The sequence below is a fragment of the Lithobates pipiens genome, unplaced genomic scaffold (genome assembly GCF_037356315.1).
Source record: "Lithobates pipiens isolate NorthernLeopardFrog02 unplaced genomic scaffold, aLitPip1_a1.2 Scaffold_19, whole genome shotgun sequence".
Classification (NCBI taxonomy): Eukaryota; Metazoa; Chordata; class Amphibia; order Anura; family Ranidae; genus Lithobates; species Lithobates pipiens.
Genome location: NW_027507764.1, coordinates 464,111,201 through 464,117,159, shown reverse-complemented (window position 1 = coordinate 464,117,159; position 5,959 = coordinate 464,111,201).

Below are 5,959 nucleotides of genomic sequence, written 5' to 3'. Positions count from 1 at the left end.
CTGCAAAGGCAAGAAAGGAAAAAATGTGAGTACCCAGGATTAGTTCAGTCCCATAAGTAGGATTATTTACACAAGTCTAGATGGTCAGCAATGTTTGTGGAGTTGTGCACAGAACCATGCAATACTTTTTAAAAGTTTCTCATCTATCGGGTCCAAGACTTTTTCTGTCTAACCTGTATTAGTTTTCTTTTTGATTCCTGCAGCTTTGCCAAGGTCTGCTTTGCAACCATTATGATTAAAGGTTTAGGGATTGTATCCTTTGGGCTTTAAAGGTGGTCTCCAGGTTTTAATGAAGTTTAAAAAGTTTGAACAAAGATGGTCCAAACAAATGACTTTACTATTACCTGAGTTGGCTCTCAGCGCTGCATGGGGACTGTATATAGCCTTTCGCTCACATACAGTATATAGCGCGGTGCTATCGGTGGAATAGAAACTTGCTTTCCCGCACTTGGACCAAAATCTAGTCGGGCTGAGCGTGGCTCAGCCATTCATAGGGAGCTTTGTATTTTCTGAATGAATACAAAGCTTTCTCTGATTAGCTGAGGCAGGTGTATGTGGCAAAATGGTTAAATTGTTTCTTCCCTCTTCAGAACACTAGATTACACAGAAATTTTCCAAGGCTGACGCCCTTTTCAAGCTCTACCCAGCACATCCGATGCCTGGTACACACAGTAGGTTTTTTTTCATTGAACCCAGCTGGCTGAGTAAAAAAAACTGAGGAGGTCACTGTACTAACTATGCCATGTTTGTACAGAGATCTATCCACTGCTTTTGTGTTCTGACAGGAGGATCACCCCCCAGAACACACCGGTCAGCGCTGGCAACCGATGGATGCTGATTCTGATCTGCTGCTGGTTTTCTAGCATAGTCATTTGAGAGATTCTGGTCATGAGATCGGCTTCTGTCAGGCGAGCACCTGTACAGATGGGCCGAGGCGGCCGGTTTCTACTGTACCGGCTGATTTCGGTCGATATTCGACCCGTGTGTATGGAGCTCAATCATAGATATTTTCATTATTGCTACTAATAATTTGTCTGATTCCTAACTTAAAGACCTGGAACAAAGTGCAAAATGTATCTTAGTAGCTGGGGCTCCGTGCCACGTATATTTGTTCCTTGCTGTGATCTGATCTAATAATGCAGACAGTGAAATGGCTGCTTATATTATATCAATTGTTTCCACATTAGCATCTTCAGTAAACTATTATACTCTCCCTTTATATAAAGGACATGCCTTGCACAATCTATTATTTCATCATAGAATATCTGTGGATGCTAATGCTGCTTTGAGTTCTGAGGAGATGTTTGAAAATTGACTGATTTCCCCACATCTATTTCTTTTTTTTTTAAGAACTTGTAGAAAGGTAGCCTTGGCTAATGAATGGACTTTATAGAAGCACTTAATGGATTATAAGCTTTAATACATATGTGCTGATTTTTCTGTGAACAACTCGCACTTTTTTTTTGCATCTCAGATGGATCAGCAGTGAACATGTAACTTTTTAATGGTCAGTACCATGTTTCTTTGACTCTGACCTGATACCAATATAATCATCACATAGTTAAATATACACACACATTTATTGCAAATGTGTACTGGAATAAAATATGTTCATAAATTTTAGTTGTCTGTCTTTGCTTTAATTGGCCAAGATTTTTGTAATTATCTTTACCATTTCTGTACCACACTTTGCTATTACAACTTTCTGTATTTTTTATGTATTTATATTATAAAAAGATTTACAATAAAATTAGACAAAGTGTCAATTTTAAATTGACCTCTAAATAAATTTTTGTAAAAGGGGAAACTGAAAGATGATGATCCAAGGGATAAACACAACTATAAATGCTGGAGCAAAGTAGATGCCTTTTTCACATCAGCCAATCCTATCTCACCTTTTAATAGTGCATGTAAGAAAAATTTTTAATTGACTTTTTTGAGACAAAATGTTTGCTATCAAACCACCTCTTTCAGATCCTGAAATTGGAGCAGGAGCATAGAGTTGAAAACACTAGAAATAAATGGCTAAGTTTTGTGTTGCAACCACTCTAGGACATCGTAAGTGTTCTGTAGGAATGAAATGATGCCGTTATGTAGTTATAGGGATGTCGATTATCCTTCATATTCTTACTGAACCTTTACCAGACAATCTATAGGCTTGCAGGATTTCTTGGTATGCATATGCAAAGCACTTTAATGCGTTTGCAGATATGTGCAAGCACAGGTTTTGTAGGCAGTTTCCAGTTTTGGATAAGAACTGATACCTTTAAACTCCCAGCCTCTTAAATTTGAAATTCAGATTCCAGTCACAAGATTTTGGAGGAGAAGCTTGTGCCGCCACTTCCTTGCTATAAAGCCATAAAAATATATATACAGTTCTGCTATCGTACATTTTCCATCCGTTTGTTCTACATTATAGAGATTAGTGGGAACCGTGACTCCATCGTTTTGGCTTTAATTGTGTCTGTGGCATTTGGCTAGGAATTTTTGGGATTGTTCTTGGCATTGGAGTCTTTAGGATATAGCATGTGACTAAATTTGCCAGCAACTGCAGAAAACTGAAATATCAGTTTTGGTTGGCTTTGGCCTCTAATAGATATTAGCAAATATGGTACCCATTGAGCTGAAATATAGGGACCTATTTAACACACTGCCATGCCCATATACATGAACGCAAAAGAGTAAAATTTATAGATCAAAATTAAGGAAAATATTTATACTGTGATCAAAATCAAATATAGCTTTTGTACCAGCCCCGATTGCCTCTGTAAACGGCAGCAAAAAAATAAATAAAAATAGACTTAATTGTATATAAAGTATTTGGTGTAAATTCTGCTTTCAGAGTTTCTGAAGGCAATAAGAAAATGCTGTCATAATACCGTTTTTTTTTTTTTTGGAAAGAGGTGCACTTTAGAAAGGAAAAAACAGATTCACAAAATCCAATGTGTAGATACACAAGTAGTGTAAATATGTAGAAGGTTAGCCTTTTTAGAGTGATTTCTGCTAAGCATAGGTTATTAACCATTTTCATTGGACTGGCTTTTATTCAGCCATTAATTTGTTTTGTGATTGCTGTGCTAATTTTTATTTTATTTTTTATTTGTAATGTAACAATAGTGTATTATAATAGTATATAGTGTACTATATTACACTTGACTGTACAGTATTTGAAGTTGGATTGCTCTATTAAACAATGTTAAGTCTACATTTGGAAGGATGTCTGTGTTCTGTTTATTTCCAATTTATTAAATGCCATTCCATTTGAAGGGAGAGGGTGAAAATAGATTCCAGAAGCCTGTCTTAAAGCCAAACTCTAACCTCTTCTTTTTTTTTTTTTTTTTTTCTTTCCCATTTGCCTCTGCTGCTTGGTGGAAAACCAGGCTGCTCCTTAATTATCTCTTCCTTGCCATTGTGTGCCTCCAATTTTTTAAAGAGCATTTCAGCAGGTAAGCATGATGCTTGGCCTCCCACAAGACCCACTAACATGAATACCCCCCGGGCTTTAGAGGGTGTTAGTCACAGCTGTTGCATCCTCTTGTACATCCAACTTCAATGGAGTAAACTTCACCTGGATGAAAAGGCTTATCTGCAGTCCCTGCCTGGCTGTGCACACTGAATCCTGGGACTCAGGAAATCCTCTGCAGCAGTTATGTTGCTCAAAGTAGGATATGTGTAATGGTAATGGCAGTGTAATGGTACATGAAAAACACGTAACAGCATCTTGATTCATCTGAATGAGAGAGGGTTATTTGCAGAAAGTCCCTTTTATCTCCTCCCTGTGCACACAATAGTGCCAGGTTAAGAAATTCCTCTGTAGATGGCAGTATATGTGTTGCTATTCTCTCTATATATCTATATCTGCAATGGTGTTTCTAAATAAGTAAAGCTGACTTGCTGCCTTCCTTGTATAAGAAAGTCCATACATTAGTCATTTATTTTTCTTTCAACCAGTGGGTTGAATGAAAAAAATAACCCAATTCCCCCATCCACAGACTCATTGTTTAATGGCGGAATCCTTCTCACTGAGTTATTGTATTCTCATGGTGGGGAAACTTCCCCAAAGTGAGAATACATTGATCAGTGCTGCCAGCTATAGCTGGCAGCACTGATCAGTCGGGAAAAACCCAACAGGTTTGTTGCACAGAAGTCTGCAGGTGAATCGACTTCTGTACAATTAGCCTGTCCATAAATGGATGGAAATTCGGCTGCTGGTCCCAGCTGAGATGGACAAATTTCGATCCGTGTATGGGCTTCAGTACTTTAAAGTGAATCACTCATGTGCCACATCCATAAAATTCATTAGAAAAGAAACCCTGTAGGTCGGACTTTGGAAGCAGATTGGAACAACAATGTATTATCTTAAAAAATTGGATTTTATTGAACATGGATACATAGGAATAAACAATATAAAATTATTAAAAAAAAGGTATTGTCCATTGACGGCCACGCAATGGCCAGAAGAGGGACGGACATTACATATACCCAAAGAAAGAAATTAAGTTTCATGTGTGGCATCAGAAACCCCTGTGCGTCAATGCATTTTGCTGTATCGCTTCCACACTTTTGGTGGGTATAGAACAGATCTTGCTGATCCGGGCATACGCCACTGTCTACACAGGACTCTCCCTTCATGGGCATCATAACACTAGAATACCCAAAGCCAAATTTGAAATATATACTAAAAGGTGGTTGAGCCTCTAGGGGTAAAATGAGAGCTTGTATGGTACACTTATCAGACAAAAATATTTGCTGTACTGCAGTCAGTAGTCACATCCACATTGAGTATAGCCCTTCAAAAACTTTACCGTTGCATGAAGCTTATCTACTTCATCTATAACCGCATAAATCCACAAGGGAGCAGCACCTGTAATATGTGCCTGTGCATCTTCCCCCCCCCCCCCCCTGAAAGTACCATCCACGATTATACCATCTAGTGTTATGAAACCCATCCAGGGAGAGTCCTATGTAGACAGTGGTGTATTCTTGGATGAGTGAGACCTGTTCTATACCCCCAAAGTGTCCTGAAGAAGCGATTCAATGAAACGCATTGACGCACAGGCAGGGCACACCTTTTGTCAAGTGGTTTGGGGGGGGGGGGGTTTCCCCTTTTTATCATGCAATAACCTATTACAGTAGGGTATTTGTCAAGTTTCAGTTACCTCTGGTCCTTCACACTCCTGATGTTTCTGCTTCTATGGTGGATTATATAGGAAAGATCACCACCACCCTCTGGAAGTTGTCAGACCTCAAGGGCTGTAAGTGGCGCAGTTCATTTTATCCTTGTAACTTTGGCCTATGTTTTGGCTCCTGCCTTATTTAGGATAGGGACACGGAGGAAATTAAGATGAAGAAGGATGAGGGTCTTCTTTCTTTTGATTCAAGGATTGTGTGAGGGAGGAGGTCACCTTAAGCACTCTTGTTTAAAGTTAGAGCCTCCTGTGACCATTCAATAAAAAGTTACGAATATGGGTGTTCTGGTCTTTAAGGACACAGTGGACAAGAAACTTAAAGCTCTTTTTAAAGAATATTTTTCACAGATGGGTCCTGCCATGTTACCTCCATGGAAAGTTTGTGAGACCCTTGCAGTCGAAGTGGATGGCCCCAACCTTGGTTCTATTCTCACAGAGCCCTTCTGTCCGCTAGCACTTGGAACTTCTTTTAAATGCAAACCTCTAGACTTCTTTATTAAAGTGGAACTATTGCCATGTACACACGATCGGACTATCCGGCAGACAAACCGCCGAACTATGGCGGGAGTCTGCCGGACTTTTGAAATGAACGGACTTGCCCACACATGGAATAGCTTCCCATGGTGTATTGTCTGGTCTTACAGGAAAAAAAGCTGAGAGCCTCTTCCTGTGAGACCAGAAAGAGAAGTAGCAGAGCTGTAGCTGGGGCAGCGCTGGATCAGTGAGAGGAGTCAGATGAGTGTTAAGGGAAGAGGTGGGGGGCGGATAGT